A 13,854-nucleotide genomic window follows, 5' to 3' on the forward strand; every position below is an offset into this window, starting at 1 on the left:
AATGGAAATAGATTTATCTCACTATGAAGTTCTTTTTGTTACATTACCCATTTTTTTTCTACTTACCTTTTTTTCTACTTACCTTTTATTCAGATTCGCTACATGGAGGGAGTTTACCCTCAATCACTTGACATTTCTGTTACTTCGTATTTTGTCATTTTCATTATAAGTATTCTTACTTCTTCATTTTTTTTATTAATTTCTCTTCCCACTTTCCAAGTGCCATGAGATGACATCTGTCTTGCTGTGATAATATTATATTCCTTACTGCAAAGCAAATGTGAAGATTGTTTGCTTGCGTTTTTCAGGACCCTTTGAGTTTTCTGTAAAAGAAAACTATTAAGAATGCTATTTAATAAGTCCGCACTTTTTCTGTACTCTCAGACCTTAAAAACTACTGAGGCTAGAGGGCTGCAAATTGGTATGTTGCTCATCCACCCTCCAGTCATCAAACATACCAAATTGCAGCCCTCTAGCCTCTGTAGTTTTGATTGTATGTAAGGTTAAGTTTAACCATTTTTTTCTTGTTTATATTGTCTACCCCAAAAATAGAAAGCTAGAATGAAGACAATGCTTTTTCCATGGAGTTCCATTATTCAGTTCCTACATTTTCACTTCTCTGTGGTTAATAAAGCTGCCTAACTTGTAGTTAGATATAAATGTCACGAAATACGAAGCATAAAAAGAGTTTATCTTAGCAAACAAGGAACTGAGCGGGTAGTGAGGAAACGGACTTGTACTATTAAATGTTGACATCACTGAATGTCGTTACGTTGTAAACTTCAGTAAACTCATTTCTAGTAAGTAACCTGTTAGAATTTGTTGCTGTTCATTAATATATAATGAACTTGTTTTTTCAACTTGAAGATGTCTCTACCTGTTTTTCGTTTACTGAGCTTACATGTGAGCTTTTTCTTATAACGCCGCGAAGAAAATATTCGAAAATAAAATGGATACTCCCCTGTACTTATTAATTCTATGTTTTGAAACCGTGACTAGTGCTTTGCTCTTTTCCAGTAAGAATAAATCTTGAAGCACATTTCCCCGTATTCTAGCAATGTTATTTAAAAAAAAAAGGTCCCACTGCACCGTAAATTGAGAGAGAGAGAGAGAGAGAGAGAGAGAGAGAGAGAGAGAGAGAGAGAGAGAGAGAGAGAGAGAGAGGTTGTTTTCTTCGTGAAGAAAGTGCCCTGGCTCTCTCGGTCCCTGGCATAAATAAGGCAAATGGACGCGTCCAGCGAATATCTACATTCTCCTGACTTTCCTGATATCGTCTTCCCGTTCTTGAGATACAGAACATAGCCATGTATTTTTATGCCTCACGGTATACGGAGGCGAATTGTTCCTCGTATCTTCTTCGGAAGTACCTGATATCGGGTGGATGGAGCCCCCTTTACTGTGGTTTCAATTTGACTTCTTCTTCTTTATCGAACTTCACGGTGACAGCTTCGCCGGTAAAACTACTCCCAGTTTTGGGAGATTTTTTTTTTTTAATGTTTTATAAGTATTTGTCTTTCGTCGTTTTAATTCAACTATGAGAGTGATTTTTATGATTAGTATCTCTACTTTTAGTAAATGTCACTAAAATGTAGTGTGGTGATAGATGTCCCTATCACACACACACACACACATATATATATACATATACATATATATATATATATATATATATATATATATATATATATATATATATTTATATATATATATATATATATATATATATATATATATGTATGTATGTATGTGTATATATGTATATTTATGTGTATATATATATGAATATATATATATGTGTGTGTGTGTGTGTTTGTGTGTGTGTCAATAGATGTGTAAGACTGATTGTTTATCTACATTTGCCTTGTATTCTCTTTACATATAAACACAGTTTTGTCATGTCGCATTCTAAATGTGTCTTTACTGCTTTAGACTTCTTTAGATAATGATAAATTTGACATTAGAAGACAAGAAAATGTAAGAGAGAGAGAGAGAGAGAGAGAGAGAGAGAGAGAAGAGAGTGGATTTACGAGAGAGAGAGAGAGAGAGAGGAGAGAGAGAGAGAGAGTTTGGGGTTGGGGCCAGTTGGAATAGACAGTGATCATTCTCACATAATGAGCATTACTGGGGAACTTTAGTCATTAGTGGTACAAGCTGTTTTGCCCTGGTTTAGTTGCGAACTTTTGTTTCAAAACAATAAAAAAAAGTTAACTATCTCGAGTTTTGTGCGAGTCAAAAGTTTCTTTCTGGCATTTTGCATCGACGAATGTTACTCTTTTTTTTATATTTATTTTTACTTTTACATTTTGTCGTTATTACTAATGCTTTTAGCGGCAGTATTAGTGATAGACGAGCTAAATAACATTCCGCCTTTTTCGGCCTATTTTTCGTGTGGCTATTTATGTTCTACATATGTACCCTTTTTTTTTAATCTTGCTGTCCAACTTTGGGTTTTTCTCCCCATTCGTTCTTTAGACCCTTTCTGTTTCTAGTCATTTATTTTGTACATCTCTTTACCTTTCTGGCGTATCACGCCAACTCCTTTTTATTATCTTGGCACTGAATGGCCGAAATGGCCCCATTTCTAGCTTTATCGCCAGAATTTCGTCATTCACTAGTTCTGTGGAAAAGTGGGTATCCTCAAACTGCTGTATCTCTCTAAGGCTTGGATATTGCAGTGTATCTTTAAATAAGAATTATCGCCATCTCCACAAATGTCCTTTTTTTCCCAAGTATTTTTGCTTTTTTTGTATAGTTAATCCCTTGAGAGTTAATTAATAATCAACTTACTTTAGTTTTCTGTAAAAGGAAACCATTAAGAAGGCTTTGTCTGTCCGTCCTCACTTTTTCTGTCCGCCGTCAGATCTTAAAGACTACTGAGGCTAGAGGGCTGCAGATTGGTATGTTGATCATCCACCCTCCAACCATCAAACATCGCAAAATGCAGCCCTTTAACCTCAGTAGTTTTGATTTTATTTAAGGTTAAAATTAGCCATAATCGTGCGTCTGGCAACGCTATAGGATGGCCCATCACCGGCCCGTGGCTGAAAGCTTCATGGGTCGCGTCTCATGCAGGATTATATGCTGTACAGAAAACTCGACTTGTTTCCAGATGGTTATAAGTTTCTTTGTTGACTGATTTATATCTCCTTAATCAAAACAATGAATTTAAAGTGCCTTGATAGCTCTTGATAGTTATACCTAAAGATGACCTGGCTCTGTGAGGTTGGGTATCGTCCGTGAGGAAATTATTATGTCGTCCGCAAATTACATCCTTTTGAGGTTGTTTGCATTACCTGTTGATTAAGAAAAAAAGTGGTGATTTTAAGTTAAACATAATCAAAACAACCTGCAAATGTCAAATATTACTGGTCTATATTATTGTAAGGCATTCTATTTCAAGTTCAAAGACAAAATATTAAACTTTGTTATAGCATATAGAGAAACTTTCTTTCAATCATCGAACTGAGATAACTTATGACAATAACAGCGACAGACTTTTTTTTCTCAAGTTACCGAACTGGGATAACTTATCACAATAACATTAACAATAACTATGCTATAATTTTCTAAGAGGATGCATGGAGAGTGGATTGTATGCACTGGGCCCAATTTAGACGTACCACACAATGGAGAGAGAGAGAGAGAGAGAGAGAGAGAGAGAGAGAGAGAGAGAGAGAGAGAGAGAGAGGACATATTCACCGTTACACCTGTTAGTAAAATCTAATATCCTTTAATATCTCATATTTGTTGGGACAGCAGATTTCCGGAAAATTCAGTTCCCTTCCACTTACTATGGCTTCATACGTAAATGAAAGATGGAAATATGTTTACAGTACAGTAATATTGGATTTCTTTGAACGATGACTTATTCGTCTTCCCCTTGGTTGAGAATTACTCCTCTCAGTATCCTGTATTTCTTTTCATTTCTACCTACTTGTATCTTCTAGTTTGCCAATGTTCCCGTAGTATAATCTTATCTATATTCATTCATATTAATATTACTACCTTTCCATCATCCAAAATTCACAGGTGACATGCCTATATCATATTTATTATGTATTTCAAGGTAAAATTGATTGCAATTTATTTGATTTGTATATATATATATATATATATAGATATATATATATATATATATATATAAATAAAACTAAAGAAGAGAAGGGCGTTTATTTTTCACAGTGGTCTTTTATAATTTGATTTCAATAAATCTCCAGAATTTTTAGGTGGATTTAAATCCTACAGCATTCCCCAAACAAACAAAACAAACAGGCATTAAGGAAAGAGAGAGTGCAGTATTTCTCGTTCAAATTGAGAGCCATAAAAGTTGAAGGTAACAAGTACCGTTACAATGCAAATACCGGTTGAACTCCCATGAAATTATCCGTTGGACTTTTCTATTGCTTTCTCACTGAGCTCGGTTGAATTTATTTTATTTGAGATATTTTTCAGCTATGTTCACAATATCTACTCGGTGCAAGACTCAGCTAGGAAGTTAAAGATTGTATTTCGTAATGATACATTAACAGTCGATATTGAGTAGAAAATATTGAGGTATTGCCAGGTACTATATAATTCTCAGCTGCCTTCCAACTGCATCGCTTTGAAATTTATTTCTGCATCGTAAGTTATTTACGATCGAGAAAGAGAGAGCGCGATCTCATAGTTTTCGATAAAGAAAGAAACCTCTGATGTTTTCTTCCTTCCCATAGGTAAGGAAAATGGACATGTCTAGCGGATATCCTCATTCTTTTGCCTCTCCTGATATTTTCTTCCGTTCTTAGAGATCTCCTATCCGGCACTATTTTTCTTTCTTTCTTCTTCTTTTTTTCGGCCTCACTATAAACGGGCGCAAATTGTTCCTCGTATTTTCCTCGGAAGTACCTGACGTCAAGTGGATGGGGCCAGTTAAACTGTGCTTTTGTTTGGTTTCTTGTTTTTATCTAACTTTACAACGACAGCTTTTGTAGGAGAACTTCTAGTTGTGCGAGATTTTCTTGATTCTTTTTCAGGTGTTGTATGGATATATTTATTAATGAACTTCTAGTTTTGTGAGATTTCCTGATTCCTTTTCATGCTTTGTAAATAGATTTAGTGATGAAACCAAAAGATTAAGATCTTTCCGTGTAATCTCGGTACTTAATGGTAAGATATGTATCACATTTTATTTAGTGATAAAACTAAAAGAATACCTTTTTATGTAATCTCGTTACTCTATGTTAAGATATCTACCACATTTTATTTAGCGATGAAACTAAAAGAATACGATCTTTTTATGCAATCTCTTTACTTTATGGTAAGATATCTATCACCGTAACAGCTCGTTTATTTAGTCTATTTTGGCATTTATGATCATCATGTTTGCTGCAATCTCCTTTGAGTGGTCAGTGTGCATAGTTCGTCAGTATTGAAGGGTTAATACGATAACTAGATCACAGTAAGTTGTTCCGCCATACTAAAGGCAGCCGAGTGAATTAAGACCCAAGTTTCTGACGACTCGCTCTCATGACATGTTTGTGGATGTTTTCAAAGTTAAAAATTATGCTGCGTAGTATTTTTTTTTACACACTTACTTTCCTGTACTGATACTCACTTTAATTTATGTGTGAACTCTCATTCAGTATATAACTAAAAGGTATTCTCTCATTATAAAACTTTTCAAACACATTTGTTCAAGGACGTTCTTAAAACAGTAAAGGACACTGAACTTTAAATAAAGAGACTATTAGAGCAAAGCAGAAGGGCGCAATGATACAGTTCTGGTTTTGAATGGTTATGTTAAAGAGAGGCTTTGCAAGTATACTTTTTAGTTTTCTGTAAAAGAAAACTATTGTGACAGCTTTATCTGTCCGTCCTCAGGTGTTAAAAACTGCAGGAGGCTAGAGGGCTTCAAATTCGTATGTTGATCACCCACCCTCCAGTCATCAAGCATAGCAAAGTGCATCCCTGTAGCTTCAGTGAATTTATTCTATTTAAGGCTAAAGTTAGCCATAATCGTGCTTCTGGCAATGCTCTAGGACAGGCCACCACCGGGCCGTGGCGGAAAGTTCCATGGGGCACGAGTCATACAGCAATATACACAGTTCAGTAAACTCGATTGCGCCGAAGGTTTCTTCGGCGCATTTTTTACTTGTTTCTGAAAGTTTTTAACTTGATTAGTATTTGAATATAAATTGTGTTAAATCTGAAAACTAGTTTTAAAAAATCCCTCACATAGCGTTAAGCGTGCGCTATAATATTAGAAATAAGAACGAAGTGGGTTATTTTGAATTGTTTGAGAAGAAAACACCGATATCAAAAGCATTATAAGCATCCGAATTATGCGTGTGTGTCCAAATAAATTGCAGCCATTCTCTTTCCCGTGGTGAACGCGGGAACAGACGGGTCAGAGAAGTCTGTAGTCAGACTTAACCGAGACTTCGCTCGGACGGGGCAGAAGTTTCCATTGGCATTGCAAGGGAGCCTTTGTGCCCCGGGAAGTCTGGTGGTCTCCACAAAGCAAAACGCTTCGGCAGTCTTTGTCTTTGATGTGTTCGAGGAAGACTCCTTTGCTTTTATCCCCGATTTGTTTTTCCTAAAAGCTTATAAAAAGTGAAGGCTTAGTGCATTCATAGATGATTACATGATATTGATAAAAACTGAAGGCTTAAGTAAATTCATCAATACGTATACATAGATGATTGTATGACGTTAATAAAAAAACTGAGGGCTTAAATGCATTCATAAATACGTGTACGTAGATGATTTCATGGTATTAATAAAAACTAAAAGCATAAATGCGTTCATATATGATATGTGTACGTAGATGATTACATGGTATTAATGAAAAGTGAGTGCTTAAATAAATTCATAAACATGTATACGTAGATGATTACTTGGTATTAATAAAAACTGGAAGCATAAATGCATTTATAAATATGTGCACGTAGATGATTACATAACATTAATCAAAACTGCGGGCTTAAATGCATTCATAAATATGTGTGCGTAGATGATTACATGATATTAATAAAAACTGAAGGCTCAACTACATTCATAAATATGTATACATTGGTGATTAATGATAATGGGGTCACATTCTTTGAATTGAATCTTATTTTTGCCATTCTACTTTTTCTATGCAGTAATACAAAAATAAAACTGAACATCATCATCAGTATTCACTGTTAACATTCATCATCAAATAGCTAAAGGCGAGAAAAATTGTGAAAACATTCATTACATTTCAGCAGAAATTTTTAATTATGGAGGGACATTTTCTACTCCAACCTTCTGTTTCATTCGCCGGTTCAGTGATTTTCGAAATTCACCGTAATATTCAGTGTTGACATACTTTTATGTACCAACAATATAATTAGGTGTAAAAATTATTCAATACAACGAAATGTCTCATTCAAAAAGTACAGTATATTTCATTTATGAAATGAATGAACATAGCTCATTTATTCTCCGTAAAGATATATATATATATATATATATATATATATATATATATATATATATATATATATATATATATATATATATATATATATATATATATATATATAAAGATAGATTTCTGACTCGTTAAGGAAGTGGAATTATTTAATACTCGTGTATTACTTGTCAACGATTTCTTATGCCTTTTGAAAGAGTTTTTCTCTGTTGAATGCTTGAAATATGTTTTGTCTAAATATATATATATATATATATATATATATATATATATATATATATATATATATATAAATATATATACATATATCTGCTGCAGACCAATGTTATAAATTACAGAACATTCGTGATATAGCCTAGTAAAACGAATAGAAATGATATAGATTGTGCTCTTTTTAAAACACGGTATAATAAATGGGCGAATAAAATTCTGCAGGTATGGTTTAAATGTGTGAAGATAACTGATCTTTTCCTCACGTAGGATGACTGACTGTTCAGTATCATTAAGATTTATTATAGATTTACTATGCTATACGTGATCGCCCGTATACGTTCGTAAGATACAATTTAGTGCCGTGTTGGATGTCGTCATAAAATTCCTTCGCGCCTCTGTATTTAATTCGTTGTCTAAAATGCCTATTTTGGCTTACTCGGGGGGGTAGGCCTACACACTACTTTGTTGTTGTTGTTGTTGTTGTAATTGTTCTCCTTGTTCTTGTAGGAGGTGTAAGGAAGCCCTATGGTCCAGTCAAAAAAGATCTGACAAAGCTGATTCGTGTTAAAGATACAGAATTTTAGGATAGGATATTTATGATTTATTTATTGGATTAAAAATGCTAAAAATGAATAAAGTGCATGATAAACAGTGCAGAACGATTATTTCTAATAAAATATGTCGTATTTATTTTAATTTTAGTTGGGGAAACAAGGCTCTACTAGACCATAGATTTTAGCACGTTCTAATTTATTTGGTGTACTGAATTTAGGTTATGTTTAATTTTGATTATATTGTGGTTCCAATTACAACTGAGAGGGTATATGAGCATGTTTAATTTGTGTCCTTGTTATTTAATCCTTGTTGTTAAGCATAAGTAGTACTAAGTATGAGTATTAATTACGAAGACCACTTCACATTGAGTTAGGAATATAATGTTTACAACTTTTGCGTGGGGGGAGAAGGGGGGGGGGGGGGGAATCTTTCACGCGTCCTGAGTAAGCTGGAGGTCGCATCACGCCTTGTTTTTCTGATACGTATAAATTTTATGGGGCCGAATATCAAGTCGTATTTCCTGATTCTCCTTCGCTGATGTGGTGGCGAATATTGAGAAACTAAAAGTGATCAAGATCAAGCCATAAGACAGAATGAAGGGTAAGAGTTCTCTGGCAAGAAGCGCCCGCTGGAATGGAAGCATCAGTAGAGCGGGTACAAATGACCCCCGTAAGGGAAGAGTCGTGGACATTAGCCAGAGAATTTCCTATATCCCTGGGATCAATGGGCTCCGATGTATCACCAGCTATAAAAGAGAAACGTTTGAGTCGATATCCAAGGATAAACATTTGGTAATGAGGCTGCTCTAGAAGACATGACATGTATTTTTAGTTTTGTGTAAAATAAAACTACTGCGATGGCTATTCGTCTGTCCATCCGCACTTCTTCCATTAGCCATCAGATCTTAAAAATTGCTGAGGCTAGAGGGCTGCAAATTGGTATGTTGATCATTCTCCCTCCAATCGTCGAACCTAGTAAATTACAGCCCTCTAGCCTCAGTAGTTTTTTAAATTTATTTATTTTAGGTTAAAGTTATCCATGATCATGCGTCTGGCACCGCTATAAGTGCCAACAACACAGGCCACCACCGGGCCGTGGCTGAGAGTTTTATGGGCCGCGGCTGAGAGTTTCGTACAGTATTATACGCACACATTTTCGAAATATTAACCTGTTTTTTCTTCTCAAATATATATATTTAAATTAAATTTTGCATCAGATTTTCTTTTGCCGTTTTCCCATTTGAGATTAACTAAAACAACAGGTAAGAAAAGGAAATATCAGTTTGAATGAAGGAAATTATAGAAAATTTCGATTTACTATCTTGAGGAAAAAGATTTGAGAGAGAGAGAGAGAGAGAGAGAGAGAGAGAGAGAGAGAGATGGCTCACAAGTGATGTACATATGTACGAAAACAAACGGATGACAAGTATGTTGCGTTTTCACAAAAATCGTAATTATACTTGCCATTTGAATACGTGTAATTATTATCGATGAAATTTTCAAACATTGCCCCAAAAAATTATTTTGTGATCAAACACTGAATAATTAGAGCGAAATTACTTCCTCTGGGTGATCAGCATAACAAGGCCATTAACTTCATGTTTGCCATATGAACACTTAAGTGGTAATTACTGCACCATCCTCTGTCATCGCTATTGCAGGATGTCCTTTGGATTTATGTCGAAGGGGAACGCAAATGTCCTTTCTGATTTCTTTTTTTAGTTTTGCTCTATTTCATGTTATGTAAACAGTCAGTACCAGTGGACATCGTTGCTCTCTTTGCCAGTGTCAGTTGCAAGAAGTCTCATTCTGGACTGTAGTACTATAAAATGTACATGCACGATTAAACTACTGAGGCTAGAGGGCTGCAAATTGGTATGTTGATCATCCACCCTCTGACATCAAACATACCAAATTGCAACCCTTCAGTCTCTGTAGCTTCTATTTTATTTATTACTTGTTAAGTTTCTATTTTATTTATTATTGTTAATATATACTTATATGAAAAGAAGAGTGAAGGAGATAGAGAATGATCGAGTTACGCGTACAGAGAGAGAGAGAGAGAGAGAGAGAGAGAGAGAGACGTGTTGTTGTAGTAAAGTCTAGACTTTTGAGAAGTGGTGGTACCCTTGGTCTCAGACTTGACTTGAGTGTTTGGTGTCGTAGTGGGGCATGAAGCTGAACTCCAGTATAACGGAAACTATCGATTAGTAGATCTCCTAATGATTTTCCACCTCGTCCTCCCCTTCAAGAGCGGGACTCTGCTGAATGAAGGCGAAGCTTTGACTATACTTGGTGTAACATTTAACTTAGTTTTTGAGAAACATTTTATGAAAGTGTTGGCAAATGCCGCACTGGAGTTAGATACGTAAGGCCTCGTTTGTTTACGACGATAAAAAAAATCAACACAACCTGGTTTAGATCACTTGTCCATCCTTTACTAGAATAATGTCCTCTGGTTTGGATATCTGCTTCTACCAGAGATCTGTCTTTTATAATAGATTGGTTCGTGGTAGTAGGTTTCTGTTTCCTACACTATAGTAGATTCACATCAACCGTGCATTTGCTGTCTAGGCCAGTCCCTTACGACGCTCCTGATTGGCTCTTGATAAGCCAATGACAGGGCTGGAAACTCTCAGTCTCTTTCGAGAGTTCACATGGTTAGGATCTATGTTCCAGCTCTCCTGAGATATACGTACGTCTTTCAGGAGAAGTGGAACATATGTCCTTCCTATGTGAACTCTCTCGAGAGACTGAGAGTTTCCAGCCCTGTGATTGGCTCATCAACAGCCAATCAGGAGTGTCGTAAGGGACTGGCCTAGATATCAAATGCACGGTTGATGTGAATCTACTATAGCGGTTAGGACTTGCGCCATCGACGGATGGTTCATTCTTTGTTAGTTTTTCAAAAGTTGTGTTTTGACAGAGAACGTTCGCGATCACAGTTGGTTCCTGATCGATCCTCTTTCCCTGCCGTAAATTCGCAGTGATCTTCAAGATATATGTCAGTTTTTCTTTGATCTACAGCCTATAGTTCTGTCCACTATATGTATAACTACCTTTACAAATGTTTCTTACTTTTACCCGTTTACAGGTTAGTAAATATGTATTATTTTAGAGTAGTTTTAAATCTTGAGAACTGTAAAGGGCAACACTTTAAATATACCCCTACAAACAATGAAAATGGAGAGAGCAGCTGTTCTTTCAGCTGAAGATGAGAACAGTAAAAGCTAATGGATGCAAATGCTGTTACGATGAGAATGCCAGTGAACAATCAGTTCAAGTTGATGGCGCGTTTGCTTTGTTCTCTCAGACTTTGGTCAAGTGGCTGGTATTTTGAAGATTTTTCAAGTTTTTCAGTTTCAGTTTTCTGTAAAAGAAAACGGTTGGAATGACTATTTGTTTGTCCGTCCGCACTTTTTCTGTCCGCTCTCAGTTCTTAAAAACTGCTGAGACTAGAGGCCTGCAAAGTGGTATGTTGATCATCCACCCTCCAATTATTAAACACACCTACTAATATCCTTCTAGCCTCAGTATTTTTTATTTTGTTTAAGATTAACTGTAGTTGCCTTCAACACAGTCCACCACCGGGCCGTGGCTGAGTTTCATACAGCATCATACGCTATACAGAAAACTCGATTCCGCTGAAGAAACATCTGTGCAATTTTTTACTTGTTTGTATGAGGTCGGCTTTAAAAAAGATATTTGTGAAAATAAGTCAAGGAGCGTTTGTGTTTTCTTCACTTTCTTTCAGACCAAACTTGGGATATTTTTCCTTTCGCTGAGATAATGAAAATTGACACGTACAACGGATATCCACATACTCGTGCCTTTCCTGATTTCTTTGTTTTCTATTCGTAGTGATTTGGAATTTGAGGTTTCTTTTAGGCTTAATAAACTTGTTACTCTTAGCTTCTTCGGTGGGTGGAACCACTTGAGCTTTGCTTTTGTTTGGCTTCTTGTTTTATGTAACAGTTACACTTCCATGAAATTCCTATTCAGGTGTTATATGATTTTGAGTTTTCTATAAAGGCGAATTTACACTAGGCTTCACCACACGCTACATGCATAAGACTCATCATCAACTCCCAAATTCTTGTTAGCCCCGGCTACTGGACTGCTCATTGGGTTGACTTAGTGGTGGTGAAACTCTTGATGAGCAGTCCAGTAGGCGGGGCTAATAAGAATTTGGGAGGATTTGGTGATGAGTCTTATGCCTGCAGCGTGGGGTGAAGCCTAGTGTCAGTCCGTCCGCACTTTTTCTGTTGCTGTCAGATCTTAAAAACTACCGATGCTAGAGGGCTGCAAATTGGTACATTGATCATCCACCCTCAAATCATCATACCAAATCGCAGCCCTCTAGCCTCATTAGTTTTGATTTTATTTAAGGTTAACGTTAGCCATGACCGTGCGTCTGACACTGCTGTAGGTGCCAGCAACACAGTGTACCACCGGTCCGTTGCTGAGAGTGTCATACAGCCTTATACGCTTAACAGAAAACTCGATTGCTCCGAAGAAACTTCGGCGAATTTTTTGTTTGATTTGAAAATTGAACGTAACTAGTAGTACAATTTGTGGTTATATTAACGTTACTGATTTGTGGGAAGAAAATTGTCTCAAATTAAGCCTGGCAACTGATGTCCTAACTTTTATGATTACCTTTGGTTAAAATAAAGATAAAAGTAATATTGCAAGACTGGAGAATGTGTGCTTATAGAATATTCATTAGTTAAATTCATTGTTATATCCTACCTGTTTTCCTCAACGGCGCTATTATCAGCAGACCCTATTAAGTTCTAATTCACTGAGCGCATGTTCTCATGACAGGTTAATTCAGGTCTACTGGTTTAACTTGAATGCTGCTTTGCAATAATAAGCAATACCCGAAAATTTCTCTGTTGAACGTTTTGCATTTATTTTAGACCTTAAATATAAATTAAAGTGATAAGCAATTGTCATTTATGTTTTATGTTTTTACTCAGGAACTTTGAATAAAGCTTTTTTTAGTCATGTATTTTTCATATCTTACTCAGGAACTTTATATAAACCTTTTGTTAAAATCTTTGTAAGTTGGCATTGAAGCAATCTTATATTATTAAACAAATAATAAAAACAATAGAATAGAGGAAGCAGAAGGAATTGCCCGTTAAATAGATATTGATGATACCAGTTCTTGTCGACGTATGCACAGGCATAAAACAGCATTACCTTGAGTTATTTATTCATCTTTTTTTTTCTTTTTTTTTGAGGGAAGTAGCTGCTAAGGGAATGATGACAGAAAAAAAACAGAAATAAGGAAAAAAAAAAATGAAACCAGTTTTTTTGAGAATTCATTGGGATCCGGCTGAAGTTTACAGTGACATAGCAAGCGAGCCTTTGAGGAGATGGCCAATATCGCCTCCTCAGGGCCGAGGCATTTCAGCATTGTTTGGCATGGAGTGTTTTAGGTAAGCTGACTTTTTTTTTATTTCTTTTGATTTTTTTCAGTAAAGGACTAAAATATTGACGGCTTATCCTCTTACATAAGTGTGTACACACACATCGCAAGTTATTTACCTTCAGCGTGAAATTTATATATTGTAATATATCCATTTCACATATATATATATATATATATATGTCTGTGTGTATGTTGATATATATATATAT

General features: G+C 35.7%; 1 long non-coding RNA gene across 1 annotated transcript in view; it reads left to right on the plus strand.

Annotated features, from left to right (window-relative positions):
- LOC135205946 (uncharacterized) overlaps positions 1–13,646 on the plus strand; it is a 128,538-nt gene extending 114,892 nt beyond the window's left edge. The window contains exon 4 of the long non-coding RNA XR_010312639.1: positions 13,455–13,646. This is a non-coding gene — a long non-coding RNA (uncharacterized LOC135205946). The remainder of the gene's footprint in view (positions 1–13,454) is intronic.
- Positions 13,647–13,854: the final 208 nt, after the last annotated feature.

The sequence above is a fragment of the Macrobrachium nipponense genome, chromosome 29, assembly GCF_015104395.2.
Source record: "Macrobrachium nipponense isolate FS-2020 chromosome 29, ASM1510439v2, whole genome shotgun sequence".
Lineage (NCBI taxonomy): Eukaryota > Metazoa > Arthropoda > Malacostraca > Decapoda > Palaemonidae > Macrobrachium > Macrobrachium nipponense.